This window comes from Mirounga angustirostris, unplaced genomic scaffold (genome assembly GCF_029215605.1).
Source record: "Mirounga angustirostris isolate CCGP_5_RB_7025 unplaced genomic scaffold, mMirAng1.0.hap1 SCAF_12, whole genome shotgun sequence".
In the NCBI taxonomy this organism is placed as follows: Eukaryota; Metazoa; Chordata; class Mammalia; order Carnivora; family Phocidae; genus Mirounga; species Mirounga angustirostris.
In genome coordinates this window covers 81,521,892-81,546,468 of record NW_026991720.1, presented here as the reverse complement: position 1 = coordinate 81,546,468, position 24,577 = coordinate 81,521,892, and the positions used below count along the sequence as shown (strand labels likewise).

Sequence of the window (24,577 nt, the reverse complement as noted above, 5' to 3'; positions counted from 1 at the left end):
ATTGTATTCATGGGTGGCCATTTGTACTCTTTTACACCTTTATGGAGAGGATATTTACCCAACAATTAAATCCAGTTACATTATGGCTAATATATAACCTACTATTTGCCTGAAATAATAGCTGCTTGAAAGACGGAGACTAACTTCCATATATGTTTTCTACCAATAACATTATTTCCTGATTTTGTATTTCATTATTCTAGTGATTTAAAATTATTAAAATGTGAACCCACTGATAGAACAAATTGTTTTGATATTTAGGTCAAGAAAAGACACAACCAGATCTTTTGAAAATAGGTATTTTCAGAGTGTTGAGGGTGCCATGTTCCTCCATTTTCTCTTCTGTTACTATATAAGGGCATGTGCAGCTCTTTTGGATTTCCCCTGTCAATTCTGTTTCTTTATATTGGGATTAAAATTGATAAGAAATATAATAAGCTTGTATTAATAAGAAACATTTCTCTAAGTGCTTCACATAATTCTGGATCAGCTCATTTAATCTTCACAGTAGCTGTATAAGAAAAGACACTCTACAATTTATCATTTAAAATGGAACTTTTTTTAAAGATTTTACTTACTTATTTGAGAGAGAAAGAGAGAGAGAAAGGGAGAGAGACAGCACCAGCGGGGGTGGGGAGGGATGGAGGGAGAGGGAGAAACAAGCTCCCCACTGAACACGGAGCCTGACATGGGGCTGGATCTCTGGACCCCGGAATCATGACCTGGAGACCCTAAAATGGAATGTTTTTTGAATGTGAAAGGGGAAACTAGTAATAATTACTTCAGGACAACCGGTATAAATGGGGGCTGTCCTTGGCAAACTAAGAGGGATGGCTACCCTAGGTATGAGAACTATCTTTATCCTTATACGGGTGAGGAACCTGTGGTACAGATGTTTCAAACACATGCCCACGGTACACCTGGGTGGCTCAGTTGGTTAGGTGATCAACTCTTGGTTTTGGCTCAGGTCATGATCTTGGGGTGGTGAGATTAAACCCTGCATTGGGCTCCATGCTCAGTGAGGAGTCTGCTTGCAATTCTCTCTCCCTTCCCCTCTGCCCCTCCTGTTCCTGCTCACTCTCTCAAATAAATAATCTTTTAAAAAAATCCAAAAACAACAACAACAAAAACACGTGCCCACATTCACAGCATCTATGAAGTGACAGAATCAGGACTGACCCCCTGAGCAGTCTCACAGAGTCCTTGACCTTAGTCACAAGCCTGGACAACTGCACTAGAATCCACAGACGTAAACTCAAGGTAACTAAGGGCAATAAAAGGAGATTATCCTGTTAACATTTTACCTTCATTGATATTCGGTTGTTAACACCAGTTTGAGCTGGGGAGATTACTTGTTTTGCTGGTGTTTAGATTTCAATTCACCATGAAGTTCTTTAAAAAAATAAACTTCCCTCACTCAGGTTGTTTTAGCTAGACTTGGCATGTATTTAAGCAATCCCATCATCATGTGTTTATATAAAACATAAGTGTGTATGAATTTATTACTTGCTTCTTAAAAAGAGGTTGTGTGTGAGCAGATATCTGGATTAAATATATTCAGATAATATGGTTTAAATAGTTTTTCATAAATTAATAAAAGAATTCTTAATTACTGTTACCAATTTTTTTTTAATGACACCCAAAATGTTCCATTTTAATCCTGTTACCAATTTTTTTAAAGTTTTAAAACTGTTATTATTTCTTGAAGGGCTCTCTATGAATATAAGGTAAAAATTCACTGTTCTTCCAATTTCATAAAGGAGCCAGATAACAATGGATTTGATAGATAATCTGAATTTCAAAAGTGACCCCTTGAGACTGCACATTAAGCTCTTCTGTGTTGTCTCCTATGTGGAACGGACCAAGTGTGTCTGCTTGTGATGCACAGTAAAACATCAACACTCAAACACAAAAAATACCCATGAACATGAATTCATGGTGAGCTAACATTATGATAACCTGGAAGGAACAAGGATTAGCAAAAGCAGGGAGAGGTTGGCACTGCCCTGCGGCACAGCATTCAAAGCAACGGTGACACCCCCACAAGAGACTGGCAAAGGACACAGAATCCTGTTTGGGAAAGTAGGTCAGAAGAATTTATGCCGATAAAAACTGTGTACTTTAGGCTTAGAGTTTAAGGATTAATAAACAAAGAAGCATTGTGCACATAAATTCTTTTCCAGAAAAATATGTTACATACGCTATCTTATTATCTTACTGACTCTTGTTACTGGGTAAAACTCGTTCACTTACATGTCTCTACTGCTGAAGGAGTCAGAACTGAAAAGAAAACGGACCTGATCCTTTATTTGGGCCTATGGCCCATGGTGCAAACCAAGAGGAACCCCCCCCCCCTCCAAGTATGGCAGAAATTCAAGGGCGTTACCAACCTAAATGGTCACTCCATTTGCCTCCCCTGTGCTTTGGAATGAAAATTACAGCCTTGGGATTGAGCCTGAAGCAAAAATCAACATTATCCCCATCCTCCCTTTCCTCCCTCTTCCTCCTTCTTATTTCATTCTAACAACCACATGCCACTGGATAATGGGATCAGGAGGAGCAATCACTGAGGCCCTAACCTTACAAATTTCATCATCAATATATGTTAATGAAAAACACCTCTCTTCACCTCCACCTACGCCTTCCATTAAATTAATTCTTGAATTTAATCCATTTTCATTTCTTTTTGTCTTCTTATATATGTACATATTTTCTTCAAATTAGAGTCAAATTCCTGCCTTCCAATTAGAGGACATCAATGCTTCAAATGACGCTGGCTTTGGTAGCAGTGACATGGGGTCCTTGACTGAAGGGAATTTGAACTCTCAGAACATACTCCCATGCCATATATTCTCAAACCCAACAAATTACACAATAAAATAATTTCACAAATATTCAGCAGTTAAAGAAGGAAAGGAAAAAGCTAGTAAAGACCAAAAAAAGTGAGGAAAAACTGTTTAAAATACATGACTCATTCCCCAATCAGATGGGACATCTCAGAATTGCTTATTACTAGATATAATATTTGCTCAAGGTGTATTAATTTTTGACTTAAGGTGTATTAAAATTTTTTAAAAAAATTAGTAGCCATAACCTGATACAAAGGTTTTTTTCTCTCCATCCAAGAATACATCATAAAAAAAATTAAAATCACATCATTATGAACATTTAAAATTATCAAAAATTTTCTCCAGAGTATGGTTAGCTCTTCCCTTTCTCTAGACCCCCAACCACCTGACAGTAACATTCAGGGAAATATTTTGATCAGAGCAGTTATAGCTTACAGTCAGCATGAAGAATACATAAAGGAACTAAAAGCTCTTTGCTAACTAAGCAAACTAAGAATTTTTACCAGCTCAAACATTTGGCTCAATCTCATGACCCTGAGATCATGACCTGAGCCAAAATCAAGGGTCTGACACTTAACCAAATGACTCACCCAGGCACCGCACAGCTCAAACATTTTTAACAGTTAAGCATTTACTAGTGTCTTAGTTGCAGGACAAGTTTATTAATATCTTGTTATTAAATGTGATGTTTCTAAATATGACCAAGGCTATTCTACGTTCACAAAATAGGAAACTGAATCTGACAGCCTGATAAGACATACGCTATTCTCCTCCCCTGAAACTTCCATAATGTTTGGATATTGGACCCTGATATTGTTTTACTTTCACCTTATTTTTAATATGTCTAAAGAACTCGACAACACTTAAAGTACTGACATCTTGGAAATACCATTAGCCATTTGCTACCCTAGATGGTGTAGACTACTAAATCCATCTGTATATGAGGAAGGCTTTCAGGAGAGTCTTACAAGAATATGTAGCCAGGACCCCACTGTAAACCACTGGATCACAATTCCTTTGGGTGGAGCACAATAATGCATACTTCAGATAAATCTTCCTGACAATACTGAATCTCAAGCAGGTTTGAGTCCTACTGATCTATATCATGACAGAACAAAGACGTTTGCCTGTAGGGCTTCCATCTGGTTTAATTGATGGCCTGACACTAGACCCCAGATGTTTGGTTATGTAGATGTCCAGATATATTCCAAACTGGAAAACCTCTGTGAATAATGTAGCAAACTAGAGTACTTAAGATAGTTTGAGATGAATTTTATGTTGTAAATTCATCAAACCACAGAACTTTTTTATTTTTTTTTTAAAGATTTTATTTATTTATTTGAGAGAGAGAGAATGAGAGACAGAGAGCATGAGAGGGAGGAGGGTCAGAGGGAGAAGCAGACTCCCTGCCGAGCAGGGAGCCCGATGCGGGACTCGATCCCGGGACTCCAGGATCATGACCTGAGCCGAAGGCAGTCGCTTAACCAACTGAGCCACCCAGGCACCCCGAAACCACAGAACTTTTGAGGAGGAATTTCTGTCCCTATTTTTATAGATGAGGAAACCACTGAATAAAGTAGATGATGGCATCAAATATCAGTGTTTACAAATCACACATGCTCACATGAGGGTGCACAAAATGAATAGGAAATTCTAAAAATGCCTAAGATCAATAGAAACAAGAAGATTTAAGTTGTATCTGGTTGAGCCATCTAAGTTCATGAAGCTGCTAGGTGTGAGCAGAGACCATTCTTTTTCTATACTCCCACACAGCCCCGGGACGTTTAATTAGATAAAATGCTTTTTTTTTTTTTAAAGATTTTATTTATTTATTTGAGATAGAGAGAATGAGAGAGAGAGAGCACATGAGAGGGGGGAGGGTCAGAGGGAGAAGCAGACTCCCTGCCGAGCAGGGAGCCCGATGCGGGACTCGATCCAGGGACTCCGGGATCATGACCTGAGCCGAAGGCAGTCGCCTAACCAACTGAGCCACCCAGGCGCCCTAGATAAAATGCATTTTAACCTAGACAGGGTTGGTCCAGCCTTGAAGTAGAGGTAACTCTACAATTTCCTTTTCCATTTATTTTAGGAGTCTTAGTTTAGGGAGGAAACAAATCTTTCCACGTCAACTTAAATTGGAATATAACTGAATCCTAGACATGTTAGAGCCAAGTAGTATCTAAAAAGGATGAAGTTTGGACTCCTTCCTTAGAGTTACATTATTTGTTCCCTTCACTGCAACACTTGGACTTTATAAGAGCTTTTGGTTTTTGAAACTTATTTTTCTCTCTTGTTTTTACCTTTCATCATTTGAAATTTTTGTCTGAAACTCCTTCCTAAATGTCCTAAAACAGACATTCGTCATACTTCAAGTTCTGAGACCACAAATCCAAGAGAAGTAAACAGTGGTAAAAACTCAAGATAATTCCCCATTTTTTTTCTGTATTTGAAAATTGTATTTACTTTAAATATATAAATTAGTCATTATAATGGTTTATCCTAGTTACACGCCCAGACACACATATTTCGATAATTTTTTTTCCCTTAATGTTTGTGGGTCTAGAAAGCATTTCCATTGTTGTTTATAGCAAGTATATTGCTAAGTTTTGGCATGCCTGGCTTAGAGTTTGTGGTTGCTTTGGAAAAGTACCCAACACATCCACAGGAGGGATACCTGATCAATCATTTCCAAGTTCATCCTAAAGATTTCAGCAAGCTTCAGGTGGATCCAGTAAGCTCACAAATGCAAAGAGCCATTCTAAGTCAGGGTATCACCCAGCCCTCTTGATCATGGCTATAGGAACATGTGAACTGAATTCCATTTGGTTGAAAACAACCAAAAGGGAAATTTATATCAAATATACAGCTGACATGATTTTTGGAGTGTGTGTTTTCTATGTTAACAATTGTTCAGGGGCACAACTTTTGAAACTGAAACCATTGCCACCGAATGTTGACAGCCTCTGTTTGGGTGTCTCTTGGGTTCACTGGATGGTAAGCTCCTCTCTGAGACAATGCACAAGGCCTTATTTGGTGATGATAGCTCAGTTTCCAGCTCAGTGGCTGGCACAGAAAATGTTTCTGAGCCGAACTGAAATTTAGAAATCTCCAACACCTTTCACATATGCTTTGGTTTAGGAGCTCCTTTGTAAGTCTGCCAAACACAATTTATGTTTTAAATAATCGGTCTCAAGAATGTCTCATCTATTGGGCTATAAATTCATGTATAAACTTGGGAAACAATATTTTAATGAAGAGGTATTTATATAGGCTATATAATACTCACTTAGCTTTTATTCAAGTAAGTCTTAATTTTTCTGTGATAATCCTTGTGATTAAATGCATGGCCAGTGCATGCATATAGGCCAGTATTTTTACCCCACTTACCATTCAGCAACAATCCTCTTTCCTAGAGGAACTGAACTATTGTATAGTTTTTACCAAATAAAGTAAACTATAAGTATGGCCCAACAGCTTAAGTTTATAATCACAGAAATATGTTTTTTTAAAAGGTTATGAATCTTCCCAATGGCCAACCATTTTCTGGCTTCTTCATTAATATTTTGGGCATACATGAGCACTGCTATTGCTTTCCTAAGATTCTATACCATCTTGATTATAGCTACTTTTCAGAATGGAGTACCATTGTATTTCTGCTAACATGGGGCTCTGGTCCTACAACAGGTCCAAACTGTGGCCCTTAAAACCCTGCTACAACATGGCAGAGAAAACGGACTTGGCCTGGTAAAACCTGTGTATATAGCCTGAGCTCTGTCCAACACCCTGATTATTACAGAGGCAGTTTCCTGTTTCCATTTGATAGTATGCAAATAAGCTCAATCAGAGAGCCTGATCTAAGTTTAATTGGCAGAAAACCAGAGTACAGGTTGGAGATCCAAAACTGCAAAGGTCAAGGGCCCACAGTCATTATTCTTTCAGCAATGGCAGAAACAGAACTAGCAAGTGTAATCGATCAAAGGGGATGAACAGTGAGTAGGAGGCCACTCACACAAAGCTTTGTGGCCTGCTTGGTTCTTTTCATAGAATACCATGAAGACAGATGCTGTGGGGCTTAAAAAATTCTGTTTGGGGAGACCCACTGCTTGGTGAGTGCTTTTTCTTCCATAGGTACCTTTGAAGCATACTTTTGCATTTCTCCTTTAATTATAGTTTGTTTATTTAGTGTCAGCAATGTTGACATAGCTTTATATGTGACGTTAAGTCAAAGGCACACGGGAAGAAGTAATATGGATTTTCACCTAATTAACAAAGATCTTTATCCAGTTGACCAAACACACACAAAAAAGGAACATACCAATAAGAACATTACTTTGTCATTTTTTTTTTTTCCTGACAACACTACAGAACAGATTTTAAATATAGGGCACGTTAAAAAGTTGTTTTTCTCCTATATTCAGCAAAACTTTGATTTTTAAATCTATGCATCCAACCATTATTCCTAAACCATAGAAAAGTCTACCCTTAAAAAGAAAAACAAGTGTTTCTAAAAGGCATTGCTTCCATATCAGTTAGTTCTGAAAATTTATTATAAACACATTAGAAATAATCCTGTCATCATTTGTAATAATGTAATAAATGTAATTTTCAGTTAAACTTGTCACATATTTACTTGCACTGGTTTTCAATATTACATGCCCACTTTGAATATCCAATGAAATACCCAAACTTTATAAGTTACTTCATTTTATGGCTACATCAAATTTTGTAAGAAGTATTTGTGGCAATCTATCAAGTCAAATATATATCAAGCCAGAATCTAGCTCTGTTCATACAAATTAAATAGCTATAAATTTAAATGGGTTAAAGCCTTTAAAAAATGATTTCAAAGTTGAAAAAATATAACTATTATTAAATTGCTACATTCATTCTTTCAAAAATATTCTTGAGTGTGTATTTTTTGCCAATCATTAGGCTCCAAGAATATAATATTGAATTAAACACCATGTCTCTCTCCTCATGGAGTTTTTTTTTTTTTTTAAGATTTTATTTATTTATTTGAGAGAGAGGATGAGAGAGAGAGAGCGAGCACATGAGAGGGGGGAGGGTCAGAGGGAGAAGCAGACTCCCTGCCGAGCAGGGAGCCCGATGCAGGACTCGATCCCGGGACTCCAGGATCATGACCTGAGCCGAAGGCAGTCGCTTAACCAACTGAGCCACCCAGGCACCCCATGGAGTTTTTATTCAATGTTTAACTTAATGCTTCAGGGTTATTAAGCCATTACTAAGGTAATCTTCAATCATACAGTGATTAGAGAAAAATATCAAGAAAGACTGGATATAATGTAGGAGATTAATAAATAATAATAAAGACATACCAAAAAACCCACGAACACTTTAGAGACTCCAAAATATTATCAGATAAAATAATTTTTATTCCCTTAGATTCACATAGATGTAGATGGTTCTTAAGTCAATCACTCTAGATTCTACTTCTCTCCTGAGCTACAAAAATGTCACTTTCCCAAATGTCTATTAAACATCTCTTCCTGATCTTTGATATAATCCCAACTCAGCATATGTTGATAGGAACTCATTATCTTTCCTTCAAACGAGCCTTGTCTACTTTCTGCTGTTAAAGGTGCTGTGATTCTCCCAGACGCTGTCCATCAACATCTTTCACTTTCTCTCTTTTTTTAACAGATTATTTATTTGAGAGAGATAGAGAGAGAGGGAGAAGCAGACTCCCCGCTGAGCAGGGAGTCTGATGTGGGACTCCATCTCAGGACCCTGAGATCATGACCTGAGCTGAAGGCACTTAACCAACTGAGCCACCCAGGCGCCCAAAATCTTTCATTTTCTCTTAATGTTTCCCCAGCTCTTACTGAACCCTTTCTGTAGGATTTGATACTACCTGACATCACATATTGAATGTTTCTTTTCATCATCTGAATATTGAAATGATTTCTTAAATGTTTTTTACTATCTTAATCATTCGTAGCATTTACATATGCTCTGGGATAATATAAATCTTCCTTACATCATGTTTCTATAAATTTGTTATTAATTAGCTTTGTGATCTTAAACAGGTCACATAAGCTCTCTGAAAACTAATGTGTGAAATTAAATGATATCTAAAAGAGACAGAGACACACAGATACATTTTTTTAAAAGACCGCATTTCCATATATGCTAAATATACATACACTTAGGCCCTAAAATACTTAATTAACCTCTCTGGCCATATCCTCCATGACATCTCTAAACATATCAGAATGCTGTCCTGGTGGTCTACTTAATATGCCACAAACATATTCCAATCATTCTATCTCCATGTCTTGGCTTTGTTCTCTTTGTTCTCTGGAATATTCTTTCCCTGAAGTTCATCTTTCTATCTTTAAGGATGCTATCAAACATCCAGATTTTTCTGATCTCTCTCTTTTCAATGTCCATAGCACTTAGTTTATACTGCTTTTACTTTACCTGATCTGTAAGGAGATAATTTCACACATTATACTTCCCAACTATAAATGTAGTAAGAGGAGGTATTATATTTTGCTATTCTTTTTATCCCCTGGATTGCCTAATTTTGTGTTTTGCATAATAAGTACTAATTATCTTTTTTTTTTTTTTAAAGATTTTATTTATTTATTTGACAGAGAGAGAGAGAGCGAGAGCAGGAACACAAGCAGGGGGAGTGGGAGAGAGAGAAGCAGGCTTACTGCTGAGCAGGGAGCCCGACGTGGGGCTTGATCCCAAGACCCTGGGATCACGACCTGAGCCGAAGGCAGACGCTTAACGACTGAGCCACCCAGGCGCCCCAGTACTAATTATCTTTTTAATAACATTTACCTAACAATTGGGATGAAATAATTTACATATTATTATTACAGGTTAAAGATTCCAAAGTGTTTTCAGATATATTTCCTCAATAATTTGCATAAAACTCTATGATGCAGACCATAGATTCAATTCACATATAAGGAAACTGATTCTCAGCAAATTAAGTAATTTGTCAAGATTATATAACTAGATGGTGATATCCAGGCCCGAGATTAAAGAAAGACTGTCTTCTGAGGAGTTTAGTGTTTTGTCTATGATATTATGGTCAAAATTAAAATTAAAACAAGTTTCTTTTGCACAATGAAAACCTCACTTTAAGAAGTTTCTTGGGGGGTGCTGGGGTGGCTCAGTTGGTTAAGCATCTGCCTTTGGCTCAGGTCATGATCCCAGGGTCCTGGGATTGAGCCCCACATCAGGATCCCTGCTCAGCAGGGAGTCTGCTTCTCCCTCTTCCTCTCTCCCTCTGTGTGCTCGTTCACTCTCTCTCTCTCTAATAAATAAATTAATTAATTAAAAAAAGAAGTTTCTTGGTTTAAAAAAAGATCTGGAATGAAATCTTCTAACAATTATTTTTACATCTTATTTTTCACAGTTTGTTTAAGAAGTAGTCATGTCACCCGGTTAAAGTGTGGTTTATCAGTAAATTCCATGATGCCTATGCATAATTATAATCAACACTCCTGCAAGGTGCTGGGGCAGCTGGAGAAGGTGTTTGTTTTTACTGAAAACTATCTGTGCATTCTGAAGAAACAAATATTAACTTGGTGTTGAAGGAGCTCATTCTTAGAGCTTTTTACAACTCAGTAGTAATTTTATTTTAAATACTCAAAATATGAAGCATGAAAATATATGGAACCTTCATTTGCACTTGTAGACACTGCATTTCTAACATAAGATTTCTATGGTAGAAATATTGAGCAAGAATATACATTTTGCAAAAAAGTAAGTTCTCATGCTTATATAGCTTAAAAGCTGACCTATTTGCCAACTAGATATGCTTAGAGAGAATGCAGAGAGCAATGTGAGGCTGAAATTGTGGAAACAATGAAGCTTGTGAACCAACAAAGATGAGCAAGTTTTAGATAAGCAGAAAAAAGTGAGAGAATTCCAGGGAAGGAGTCCTGTTGGAATGCCTATTGGAGGAATGCCTATTTGGAAAGCATTTATTTGTTAATACATGAAATAAACAACCAATTACCAATTTAACATACCATTATGGGAATCCATAATAATACCTTCTGATTAGTGGTTATTGGAAAATATTTTGAAATAAATAAAGTATTTCTTGTCAAACAAAGAGAAGATACATTTATGTTGGTGTATACATAAGGCAATTTTTAAATATTGGGACCCACCTCCTGATAAAAGTGGCAATATTTCCAAGTATAACGATATGAAAATCACTAATAAAAATGATTTTGTGAAGTTAGCCCTGTTCTTACTTTTGTCTACGTGTTGAATCAATTGACCTCCCCATGTTTCCCTTGTCTCATCACAGGTGCTTTGTGAAATTTTGTGAATTTTGCTAGTACAGGTAGGAGTCATGTGGTGATGCTGAAACCAAGGAGGAAAATGAGGGCGCAAAGTAGCATTATGATGTTAGGAGTATATTTATCATTTCTTTACATATTATATTACATATATATATAAACACACACACACACACACACAGACAAACAAGTTAACCTTCTCCCTGTAGAAGACATCATGAGAGGGAAGCACTCCATCCCCTAGAGACTAAGTATGTAATGCAAATGAATGAAGCAGGCCAGGAGATGTTACAAACGGATGGTCAGTAGGAACTGAGCCTTGGTCTCAGGGCTGGGATAACAGGAAGACATGATAAGAGCAGTGGGAAGTGAGAAGTGCATGGCGCTGTCTGAAGGGGGTTGCTATTTCTCAGCTACTCTGGTCTCTGTACAGGCAGATTTTCCAGTTTTGCAAGAGAAGCAGATATTTTAATTTTTATTATGAAATCTTGCAATTTAAAAACGTTGACAACTCTTTAAAAAAAAAAAAAAAAAGGGCGCCTGGGTGGCTCAGTCGGTTAAGCGACTGCCTTCGGCTCAGGTCATGATCCCAGGGTCCTGGGATCAAGTCCCACATCGGGCTCCCTGCTCTGCGGGGAGCCTGCTTCTCCTTCTCCCCCTCCCCCTGCTGGTGTTCCCTCTCTCGCTGTGTCTCTCTCTGTCAAATAAATAAATAAAATCTTAAAAAAAAAAAAAAAACGTTGACAACTATTCCATTTTCTTCACACTGCGTATGTAGGTTGAGCTATACATGCCTGTGGGTCAATCTGGCCTGCAGGCAGCAATTTGGGACTTCTGAAATAGAAAACACTGCACTTCTCTCTTCCAGTGAAGACAAACAAAACAAATGACAGACTTGAGGCAGCACCAGGAACAGCAAATACTCCTTCCCTTCCTAGCTCCCTCCCTTATATTTTAAAACACTGAGTATTAATATCTGTATTCATTAGTCATGTATTTGTAACCAGCTGATGACCATATATTTTCCTTTTTCTGGAGGCAAAGACTATTCATGACATTTATAGGATGATGTCAAAATCTGTTATTTGGGTTAGAGGGAAGCGAGGTGACTGTAATCTGGATAATCTGGGGAAATTCCACACCCAGCAAGCAGATTGCAGGAACCTACAGCTGATGTCTGAGTGGTTTCATATAAAATCCTGGTGTTACAACTGAGTGCAATTTTTAGTAACTTAGATGAATGAACTAGAATGCCACCCTCCCCCTCTCACACACAGATCTGGCAATGCTGTCGGTAATCACATGATTTAATGTTCATAATAAACTGTAATTAACTAGCAAAATGTTAATGAAAGTATGTTTTCTAGCAGCAAAGAAAATCAGCATCTCATTACAAGACCAACAGAGAGCGTTTGATGTATAAACCTACTTGTTTATAGATTAGTTCTTAAATGTTAAAAGCACGAATTTCTGTGTAACTTTTAACATTTATAGCCACATAAAAGCTCTCACAGAAGTAAAAATGTGCAGTAGGTGATGTTTTTCTGCACAGCCATTTCTCATTCCCATTTCTACATTCTTCTTCTTTGCCTTTCCAGATCCCACAGCAGAGCCCTTCCAGCAGGATTGGATTTGTATTTATTGATATTCTCCGTGCCAGGCACCACGGCAGGAGGAAAGTGAATCAGAGGAGCCACGATATATTTTGATTAATATGTCTTCCTCCTGTTGGTATTTAAAAGTCACAGAATTTATTGCTAGATGTATTAGTTTCTTCCCCAAACCAGTGTTTCCTTTTCCGTAAAGCACTATTCACTTAATAGCCTCTTTCCAGTTTCTGGGATTCAGACCTCAGTATCATCCCTGACCCCTTAGCGCTCCCCTCCCCCACCTCAACTCAGAAAGGGCTTGTGTCCTATGGGATCTAATCCTGAGATCTCCTCATCTGTAACTCCAACTTGAGGTTCCTTCCCTTTCTGGCTACTTTCTCAAACTTGACTCTCTTTTTGCACTACTTCTTCCTTTACCTTGTCACCAAAGATGACTTTCTTACAGAAGAGAGAACAGATGATCAAAAACTCCCACGCTCAGAAATTTCCCTCTTCCCTCTTCCTTGCAGAGCCAAAGCCCAGCTTGTAACTTGGAGAGTTCTGTGTTCTCCATGCTGTTTCTGAGCTGCTTCTCCCAGACTACGTTATTACTGCACCGTCTCTTATCGGGTATGAAGCACTGTGCACTCCTCAGTATGGAAACAGGCTCGATCAGTGCCTTCTTTTCCCACTGGGAATTACCTTGCCCCACCTGAGTAGCATGACAACGCCATTCTAATGTGCCCAAAGTCCACCCAGAAAGCTCCTTTCCCTTCCATGTCTTGTTTGATGCCACTAATCAAAACTGTCATCTTCCTCTTCCATTATTCCATAGCACCTCTGGAGATGCTTCCATTAAAGCTCTCTGCAGAGTTTATATTATATTTTCTTTTCCCATTCAACTGGAAACTGACTGAGACTGGGCGCCTGGGTGGCTCCGTTGGTTAAGCAACTGCCTTCGGCTCAAGTCATGATCCTGGAGTCCCGGGATCGAGTCCCGCATCGGGCTCCCTGCTCGGCGAGGAGCCTGCTTCTCCCTCTGACCCTCCCCCATCTCATATACTCTCTCTCATTCTCGCTCTCTCCAATGAATAAATAAATCTTAGGAAAAAAAAAAAAAGACTAAAGATCTTATTAATTTTTTAGAAGTCATGATTTATTCCTTTCCCTCAGCACATGCATTTGTTAAATAGATTCTCTCCCTTTTAATTGAACTAAAGCAAGGCTTTTATTTTTAGATTGGGAAACCGAAGTTTCAACATGATAACTGACTTAAGAGTTTCTTGGCCATGTAGCTGTAAAGCTAGACCTCCTTGACACCCAGCCTGCTCTGCTACCCACTATGCCGAAACAATAAACACTAAAGCTGCCAAAGGACGCGCCGTGGGTCAGGGGCTATTTTAATTATTTTTACGTGTGTTATTTAATTCTCACAAAGACACTCTAGAAATCTCTATTTTACAAACACAGAAACTGAAGCAAAGAGATGTTCAACTTCTCGTGTAGCTAATATAACATGAAGTCAGAATTAAATACAGGAGTTTGGTACCCGAGCCCCAATTCTTAATGTTCTCTTTGGGATTTGTATTTTAAAAGAGCACAGCAGAAAGAGACACTTTAAAGAATGTCTCTTTAATGGTAGAGTTTAGACACTCATGCCCCTGGGTGGGAGAGAGAAAGACCTCCCCTAGGGCCCTTCAGATCACACCACAGATACCACACCTCCTTGCTTTATATTAGCTGCTTGCCTTGGAGGGATATGTGTATTTTTGCCTGAGTGAGTTCAGACTTTAATACTGGCCACCTTTAATTTATGTTGCTCTATAAAAGTCAACATGAGTTTCTGGCTGTAAATTTGTCATGCCTTACTAACGAACTAAATTGTGTTCTCTGTCCATGTTCCATTTAAATTGATGTGACCTCATTCATTAGCACAAATGTATTTATAGCTGTAAGACACATACAAAGGTTTCACAAACTTCCGCCCCCCCAAAAAGCCAAGGGGGGAGTCAGTGGAAGAGTTGGTAAAGATGGATGGGAAAAGGAAGACAAATTTAACTGTCACTATAGGATCATTTTTCCAGTACCCAACTTTTATCCTGTTACTTTCCCATTTGGAAAGCTTAATTTTTTCTGCATTAGCGGCATGATCAGTTTTACAATGCTGCCTTGTACGCAAAGCTTCCTACAGAGCTGGCTCAGACCTATCCTAAGAGTAACTCTCCTTCAAACCCCTCTTCTTCATATATTAATTCACCTGTTCTCATGTTGACTAAGTGTCTGTAATGCTTCAGGTACCATTCCAGGTGCTGAAGGATGTTAAAGTGGTGAATATGACAAAGTCTCTGCCCACACAGTGTTGTTTGTTTTTTTTGTTGTTGTTGTTTTTTATTTATTTATTTGAGAGAGAGAGAATGAGAGAGAGCACATGAGAGGGGGGAGGGTCAGAGGGAGAAGCAGACTCCCTGCCAAGCAGGGAGCCCGATGCAGGACTCGATCCAGGACTCCAGGATCATGACCTGAGCCGAAGGCAGTCGCTTAACCAACTGAGCCACCCAGGCGCCCTTTGTTTTTTTTTTTTTAAAGATTTTATTTATTTATTTGAGAGAGAGAGAGACAGTGAGAGAGGGAACACAAGCAGGGGGAGTGGGAAAGGGAGAAGCAGGCTTCCCGCCAAGCAGGGAGCCCGATGCGGGGCTCGATCCCAGGACCCTGGGATCATGACCTGAGCCGAAGGCAGTTGCTTAACCAACTGAGCCACCCAGGTGCCCCATCACACAGTGCTTTTATTTTAGTAAAAGAAACAAGTAAATAAGAGGTGATTTCAGTGTTTGACGCCTATCTGAAAAGCAACTCTCAAAATTTTGGGTCTCAAGACCCCTTTGCACACTTACAAAGGATTATGTACCTCAAAGAACCTGTTTTGGTCTTATGTTTAGTGATTGTTACAATAGAAGTTAAAATGGAGGAAAAGTTTAAATATGCATTAACATATTAAAAATAACCATAAAAACATAAATGATGTGATTTTATGAAAATACCTATATTTTCAAAGCAAAAAATTAGAGTGGCAATGTTTTACATTTTTTTTTTTTTTAGATCTTTCTAGTATCTGGCTTAATAGAAGAGACCTGAATATTCATATCTTCTGAATTCAGTCTGCAATACCACATGTCATATAATTTCTAGAACACTTCACTATAGTCATGAAATAATGAATGAAAAAAAAGAAAGCTACATCTTATTCTCTAATAAAACTAATTTTGACCTTGTGGACCCCCCTGATGGATCTTAGGGCCTTCAGGGGTCCCTTGACCACACTTTGAGAACCACTGGTATAAGGGAAAGAAACAAAAGTCAAGGAGTGGGGTAGGAATTTTAGATAGGGGTCAGGAAATACCACTCTGAGGAAGTGAAAGCTGAGTCGAGGTTTGAAGAATGAGAAGGGCCCGAAACAACCGTAGGCATATAGAAAACCAAACACACAAACAACCCAGAGTAGGGAAGAACTAAAAAAAAAAATTTGAGAACCTGAAAGGAGGTCACTGCGGTGAGAATGTGGTGAGCAGGGGAAAGGGTGCTATGAACTGTGGTTGCAGAGCAAGGCACAGCCAGACTGAACAGGGCAGAGGTCATAAACTAGTGGCTTGTGGTTCTGATCTGGACATCTGTCTTACAGATGTATTCTGTCTGTACGGTGCCTTTTTTTTTTTATTCTTTTTTTAAGATTTTTTTATTTATTTGCGAGAGAGAGAGAATGAGAGACAGAGAGCATGAGAGGGAGGAGGGTCAGAGGGAGAAGCAGAGTCCCTGCTGAGCAGGGAGCCTGATGTGGGACTCGATCCCGGGACTCCAGGATCACGACCTGAGCCGAAGGCAGTCGCTTAACCAACTGAGCCACCCAGGCGCCCTTTTTTACTATTCTTATTGAGACAAATATTTTTAAATGGGAATTTCATATAAAAATTTGTATTTCTGGGTTCTTTAAATAGACCAGAGCACCAGGCAATAGCAGGGCTATTTCCATGTGGGGCAGCACTCTACTGCATGAGAGGGAGCCACAGTCCCCACCACTCCTTATTGCCCTCTCAAAAGTGAAGCCCTCTCTGCTTCCATTCATCTAGGCCTGTTTCACTTATTAAAGTTATCTTCCACATGCCACAGGCACGTGGTATGCGTAAGGCCTCTAACAAAGGACTCACTGGCTTTGTAGCATTTGGCTTTTACTTCCAAGTGGGATGGAAAATCCCTGAATTATGGTACGTTAAATGCTCTCATTTATGTTTTTAAAAGATAACCAGTTGTTCTCTGGAAAACAGATTGTAGGGGGCAAGAGTGGAAGCTCCTGCTGAAATGTTCACCAACTGCACCTCCTCTAGCCCTCAAGTGCATCACAAACTTTGTCTTTTCTCCTGCCTTTCCCAACAAGAATGTCCTTCCCCCAACTCACACCTCACCTTACCTTTTCTTCCTCCAAGATCCACCTCAAGGCCCCCTCCTCAGAGTGGAGATGTGGGTGGGAGTTATTCCCATAACACAATCACCTCCTGAGGCTCTTATAGTACCCTTGTTTACCCTAAGACATTATAATCCATGGTTTTAGACCTCTTCACAATCAGAACATTCTTATCAATTAGACTGTAAATTCCTTGAGGACCTGAACTTACCTCTCCACTTTTCCTACTACCTAGAACTGACTGCTCCTATCAACCCCGAGAAAAATCACAACAACTAGCCGTGGTGTTTACAGCATTTACAATTCCTGAGGTGCTTTCCTCATGCTGTCTAGGCTCCCATGATCTCTTGTTCAGTGGTTGACTGATCAGGATAGGCAGAACTTTGAGAAATGACCAGAATTACATGTACATTATAAGCAACTGCTTTTATACCACAGGTACTCCCTTGTTCTATGTATTATTTAAAAGACCATGGGCAAGTTATTGAACTTCTCTTTTAGTCTCCTCATCTGTAAAATGTAGTTATAATAAATAGCACCTCGTCCATGGGCTGTTATGAAGATTAAATGAGATAATACATACACCATGTTCAGTTCTTATTAACTATCATTAGCAGCATAGCTTCCAGATGCTTGTTCTTGTATGTAAGAGAAATGTCGGTGCTATTCATAAATCAGAAAAAAATTTTGACATTTTTACAAAGTCCTCCTCACTAAATGGCATATGGAAGAATACTTTCACAATATCAATTTTTTACTAAAAAATTTTCAGCACCCACGGAATATATATATTATTATAATATACTTTATATATCATGCATTATATATATTACCTAATTGCTTAATATATGTTACTATATATTACTATATATATAATATACATTATTTAAAAGACACCTTTCTGGGGAGAAATTTATGATTAGTCAATTTATACATTAATAATTTCTTTAATGATTTATTTTTTTACTAACTTTGGAACTTCAGATTTTCTCACAATATCTGTTTCCAGTATCAAGCTCCATAATCTTTATAGCTGCTACCACCCTACACGGGTGGGTTGAGTATTGTAAAGAAATATAGAAGGCTGCATAGAAGAAGTTAAATGATTAAGAACAGCGACTCTGGAACCAGATGACTTGGCTGGCGTCCTGGATCTACCGCTTGTTTTCTATCATAACTAACCTCTTTGTGCCTCATTCACCCCATCTATAAATTGGGGCTAATAATAATATCTAACCTGTATAGGGTTGTTTCAGATTAAGTGAGTTTTGGTGGTAATGTATGATTTATGTCCCAAAATATAAGAGAGAATTATTAAATTATTTAGCAAACAACTACGTGAAAATGATACTGCTTTTAAATCGTTAAAAATATTTTTAAAAATCATTTTGATAATTAACAAGCCCCTTCCTGCAACATAAATGAAAGCCATTTGATAATATTTAAAAGAGGCCACACTGAAAGTCCCACAAATTTTTAAATTTCTTTGTCAATGTGATTTATCACATGCAAAATGCTTATTCATAAAGCAGTGTGAAAGCACTTGTCAGTAAAACAAAAATGCGGCTGGTCTCCAAAAGCTCTCATTTCTTTGCTCTTTCCATCATTGCATTGCTCCCAGCAGTTCCCGGGGAACTGCCTTCAGGGTCACACCAAACTAGACCCAAGAGATTGCAATAATTACATCCCAGTGGTGTTGACATTCAGCTTTGTCCCACAAGCTGCCGAGGACGGGCAGGGCGCCATCTGTCACGTTAGATGGCCACTAGCTAGCTATAAGTGATGAAGATCACTTTTCTGACATGCTACAGTTTGCTTCTGAGCCAACCTTGTAAAGTCTGAAGCAATTAGAGTTGTTTTGGCAAAAGATCATAGCAAGGCTGTGAGTATACATTGAAAATACATAGTTACAAAATTTGTTGGAGCACATATCACAAGAAACATGCATAGGTCCCCCTCTTAATTACACTACAAACTTTCTTTACAGCGGTTACCATATATTTTTAACAAGTATCCTAATTTATTATGTATTCCAAGATATGATATTTGTTAGTCATGCCCTACTGAAGTCTTCAAATTTGGAATGTTTTGCCTCATGCTCCTCCAACTGCCAAGCTCTTTGTAGGCTGAAGTTCTTTAACTTCAACAGAACACTCTCTTCCATACTGAAGGATTATTTTTTAAATCCCTGTAAATATCAATCTAAAGTGTGATTTTAATGATCATATACTCCATCACCTAATCTTGTCTCAATGTTTTCATGCCATTTGGTGATAACAGCCACTGATACTTCAAAAAGTATTTTATTTTATTTATTTATTTATTTTTTTTAAGATTTTATTTATTTGCGAGAGAGACAATGAGAGACAGAGAGCATGAGAGGGAGGAGGGTCAGAGGGAGAAGCAGACTCCCCGCCGAGCAGGGAGCCCGATGTGGGACTCGATCCCGGGACTCCAGGATCATGACCTGAGCCGAAGGCAGTCGCTTAACCAACTGAGCCACCCAGGCGCCCCTCAAAAAGTATTTTAACTACATTTTTCCTTAAATATACTTACTAGTTGATGGATGGAAATAAAGAAATTATATTCACACCAACAATTTCCTCTTTTCTTTTTTTTTTTTTTAAAGATTTTATTTTTATTTATTTGAGAGAGAATGAGACAGAGAGCATGAGAGGGGGGAGGGTCAGAGGGAGAAGCAGACTCCCCGCCGAGCAGGGAGCCCGATGCGGGACTCGATCCCGGGACTCCAGGATCATGACCTGAGCCGAAGGCAGTCGCTTAATCAACTGAGCCACCCAGGCGCCCCCAATTTCCTCTTTTCTTAAAAAGTTTTAGTAAATATATAATTTAAGTATGTATTTTCCTATCTAGTCTTTTGTTCTGTATTGATAATTGATTATAATGGAGTATTTTGTACTTTAAAAAGATTTTCCCAAATTAACTTTTCTGCAAACTTTGCAAAATGTAAGAGATAATTTATGATGTGTGAGATTTGATGTAGTATAGTTAGAAGCAATATGACTGAAAGAAGGCAAAATTCCTCTCAATGGATCCTATGTACTAAATTCCCACTCAGGGTGAAATTATTTCTTTCAACCTAAATCACACTTTTGGTTAGAGTTCTGTAATGACAAGTTTAAAATTTATAACTTCATTCAAATTTAATTACCTTTTATGATTACAGCCTCTTCCATTAATGTGAATTTTATTTTCACAATGGAATTTATTATATTTCCTTCAAGTTCTATAGAATAAAAATGAATATAATTTCACAAAAATTGACATTGAAACACTGAAGTAATTTAGGGAATTTTATGCTGTAAGCTATAAAGGACAAGGTAATTGATTATATGGGAGGAATGCAGGGAGTGAAAAATGAATCAACAATGGTGCCCATGACGGCAAATTTTCCATATGACACTATGGTAACGGGTACATGTCATTATATATTTGTATGAACTCTTAGAATGTACAATATCAAGAGTGAACCTTGACATAAACTACGGAGTTTGGGTGATTATGATGTGCCAATGTAGGGTTGTCAATTGTACAAATGTACCACTCTGGTGGGGGAGATTGATAATGGAGGCTGTGTATGTGTCAGAGTAGAAGGTTTATGGGGAAATCTGTACCTTACTCTCAATTTTGCTGTAAACCTAAAACTGCTCTAATAATGATGATGATGATAATAATAATAATAATAATAATAATTATAACAATAATAATAAAAATGGTACTCAGGTTCCTAGCTCGGGCCCTGGGATATATAGGTTGTCATTTACTAGGTACAGAAGGAAGAGAAAGGAATTTGGGGGGAGGAATCGGTGTTCAGAGTTAGACGTCTTGAGTTGCAGAGCACCTATTGGATGTGGATGTTCACGTAAGTGTCTGGTATACAGTTGTCTATAAGAGCCTTGGGTTCAAGGGAAACCTCAACTGGAGATATATCTGGAAAGGATTGTAGCATGAAGATGGTGAGAGGAAGCCTTGCCAGGGAATGAGATTGCCTAGAGTATGGAGTGTGACCTCAGGGACACTGATGTTTATAGAGTAGGCACAAAAGGAAGGATTTGAAATGATTAGAAAGAAATTACCATGGAGGTGGGAAATGACTTGAAAGAATAGTGTCATTAAAGAATATTTTCAAGGAGAAAAGTAGCCCAAAGTGTCAAATGTTATAAAGAGATCAAATCAGATAAGTGAAAAGTAGCCTAAAGTAGCAATAGAGACTGGTGACCCTTCAGTGAAGTTATGGGGAAGAATCCCAACTTCAGAGCCTAACAGGGAAGGGACAACATGCAAACAGCAAGTACAGAAATGCATCCAAAGAACCTGGTACTGAACAAGAGAAGCAGATAAATAGTGCAAAAACAAAAGCAAACAAACAAACAAACTGGACTTAGAAAGCGATTTTTTTAATGATGAGAGACCTCTGAGCAGAATGCATTAATGGAAATGGTCATTTAAGCAGGACTTGTTGGAGATACAGGACAGGGACAGTAAGTGATGGAACACTTCCAGTCCCTTCACAGACAAAGTACATGGAATTCCAGAGCACAGGGAATCAGAAAGAGGGACACTTGGTTCTTTTCAGTCAGGAGGGCCAGAGGCAGAGAGAGATGTGGAGGCAGTAAGATTGCAGGCACCTGATTGTGCTCTCAAGATGCTGCTCAAGAAAGGGGAGGCAAAGAAGCAAAAAATCCAAACACATGTAACACTTTGTGAAAACACTTTCCAGGCCATTCATTAAATTATGCATGGAATTTTAGCTACTCCATACCTTGGCTTATGCTATGAACTCTTCTCTTTGTATATATAGTTTTCTTTTACTTTTTCTTTTTTTGAGCTAAAGCCATAATGTAAAACACAAATGTGGAATAAGAATAAAGGAGACAAACCACAAAGAGGTTAACTGCTATATAAAATGAGTTTGGACACATAGCCAAACCGAATCCAGGATGACCTTGAGTCAAAAGTCAATAAGGCTTCTCTATCCAATTTACAGAACATCCCATTCTTCTCTTTATAGTAGGCTCATCATGGTACTGTGCTAAGATCTGCACCAACCCTGCGTTCAGACCAATACCATTTTGACTTTATCCCCTGCTGCTCTCTCACTCACTCTGCTTCAGCCACACTGTCCTTCTTTCTGGAATATGCCAGGAATGCTCCCTCACAGCTTTGGCCCTTTGCTTTGGTTCTTTGCTCCATCTGGAATGCTCTTCCCATAGATATCCCCTTGATTATCGCTCATCTCCTTCAAATCTCTGCTCAGACTCAGGCTCAAGAAGGCCTACGCTGGTTGTCACATAATACCACAGTCTGCCCTGCCTTCAGCCCTGTAGAACACCATTATCCTACTCTATGTCTTCTTTTCCATAATACTTATCACAGTCTAAGACACTGATTATTTGTCATATTTAGTGGTTGTTTTTTTTTTATGTCTCCTTCCACAAGGATATAAGGTCCACTATGGTTGGGGCATTTGTGCTTTTCAATGATATTCTGAGCACTTAGAATAGTATCTGGCACATAATAAGCACTAATAACTATTTGTTCCATGAATAAATGAATTTGAATGACATTGTGATTTATTATGTTTAAAAATCATACTGGCTGCTTATCTTAGAAATACATGTTACATAATTTACGGAAATCTTCCCAAAGATCTGTGTCCTTTAGTGTATTTGGGGGAGAAATGCAATTGAAATGTTCACTCTTACCTGCACTTATAAATAATGCCCTTATCCAAAAGTAGATCATACTACAACAAGAAATAAATCAGCTTGTCCTTTAGGGGAGTCTCTTGCATTGTAAATATTCAATAATAATCATTGTTATGGAATTATAACTTTGATGACAAATAGCTAAAGTTAATTTGATTGCTAGGATCTACAATGGTGTTTCTGATAAAGAATGATCTTCTAGGGGTGCCTGGGTGGCTCAGTCAGTTAAATGTCTGCCTTGGGCTCAGGTCATGATCCCAGGGTCCTGGGATCAAGTCCCACATCGGGCTCCTTGCTTGGCGGGGAGTCTGCTTCTCCCTCTGCCTCCGCTCCTCCTGCTTGTGCTTTCTTTCTCACTATCTTTCGCTCTCTCTGTGTGTCAAATAAATAAATAAAATCTTAAAAAAAAAAAAAAAAAAGAATGATCTTCTACCAAAAATTTCATTCCTGAGTGTTATTCTTGTCTCCTGGGGAAGGAGACACACACACTCACTCACTCAAGTTTATCAATTATTTTACCCAAGAAGTCAACAAGACTAACATGATTTTTCTTCCAAAGGAAACTTAACTATTGCTCTATCTATAGTTTCTTAGCTACTTTTGTATCATTTTTTATATTCAGAAACAACCTGTAAGATATGCTTTATGCTGTGGTTTACGATGAAGCCTTTTTTTTTTTTTTTTTTTACCACAAACATAACAACACCAGCTTCTAAGAAAGTAGGCTGATACTTCCTCTAAGCACACTCTGAGTTTTATACAGTGCTTATAAGAAATAATAGACAAGTTTTGGCACCACTGAAAGAGTTTTGCATATGTAATTGATTAGGAAACTGAATGCTACAATTGCTACATTCTTCCCAGAGCTTATCTTTTGTAGTATGGAAAAATCAAACCTCTCCAACATGTGGTGTTTATCTTAGTAATCATGGAAACTATTATCTGCATTTACAATTGGCTTCACAGCACCAGCAGCAATGAGTTGAAATAAGGTTAGGGAATTAGATTCATACTGTTCCTTGTTCAGATAACCAATGACTAAGGCTGAAAACCTCTAATCAGCCAGCGCACTAACATGATGACAGTGTGAGGGGAAAATGTCAAACCAATAAAGTTTGTAGTGACAAAGAAGGCTTGCTGAAAATCATAAAAGGCTGAGGAAATTCATCCATATAGGGATGCAAATATCATTTATGAGGGAAAAATCATGAAATAAAGTACCCATGTGATTCTGTTGATTTAATCTAATAATAAATATTTTGGAATGCACTATATTTAAGTAAGACATAAATATATCAGTAAGAGGAAAAAGAGTAGCATATAGAAACATGTAGGCACACAAGAAGGGCCTGGGTTCTTTTAAGTGTCATGTATGCAGTTCAAAATTTACAATTATCATATGAAAAGGAACCTCAATCACAGTGGACTTTAGTCATTATAACTGACAGTATAGATTACTACACCTAGTTCCCCAAATGCTATGATTCAATACTGTATGGATTAGACCACTAAAATGTCCCCCTACAAGACTCAAATAACCTCGATTTGTAAAATGAGATGTGTTAATCCTATCTATGAACACAGTCCTTATTTCCTGGGAGGTACGTTATTGGCCTGAAATGCAATACACCTTCTGGCAGTCTTAGTTTCTCAGAGGCTGGAT

General features: G+C 38.2%; 1 protein-coding gene and 1 long non-coding RNA gene across 3 annotated transcripts in view; both read right to left on the bottom strand.

Moving 5' to 3' along the window:
• Positions 1-24,577, bottom strand: part of SEMA3C (semaphorin 3C) — a 181,516-nt gene that overhangs the window by 117,960 nt on the left and 38,979 nt on the right. The window lies entirely within an intron of this gene.
• Positions 1-24,577, bottom strand: part of LOC135362118 (uncharacterized) — a 67,609-nt gene that overhangs the window by 6,790 nt on the left and 36,242 nt on the right. Inside the window, exon 2 of the long non-coding RNA XR_010406553.1 lies at positions 1-24,577. This exon is cut by the window's left edge and continues 6,790 nt beyond it; it is cut by the window's right edge and continues 20,282 nt beyond it. This is a non-coding gene — a long non-coding RNA (uncharacterized LOC135362118).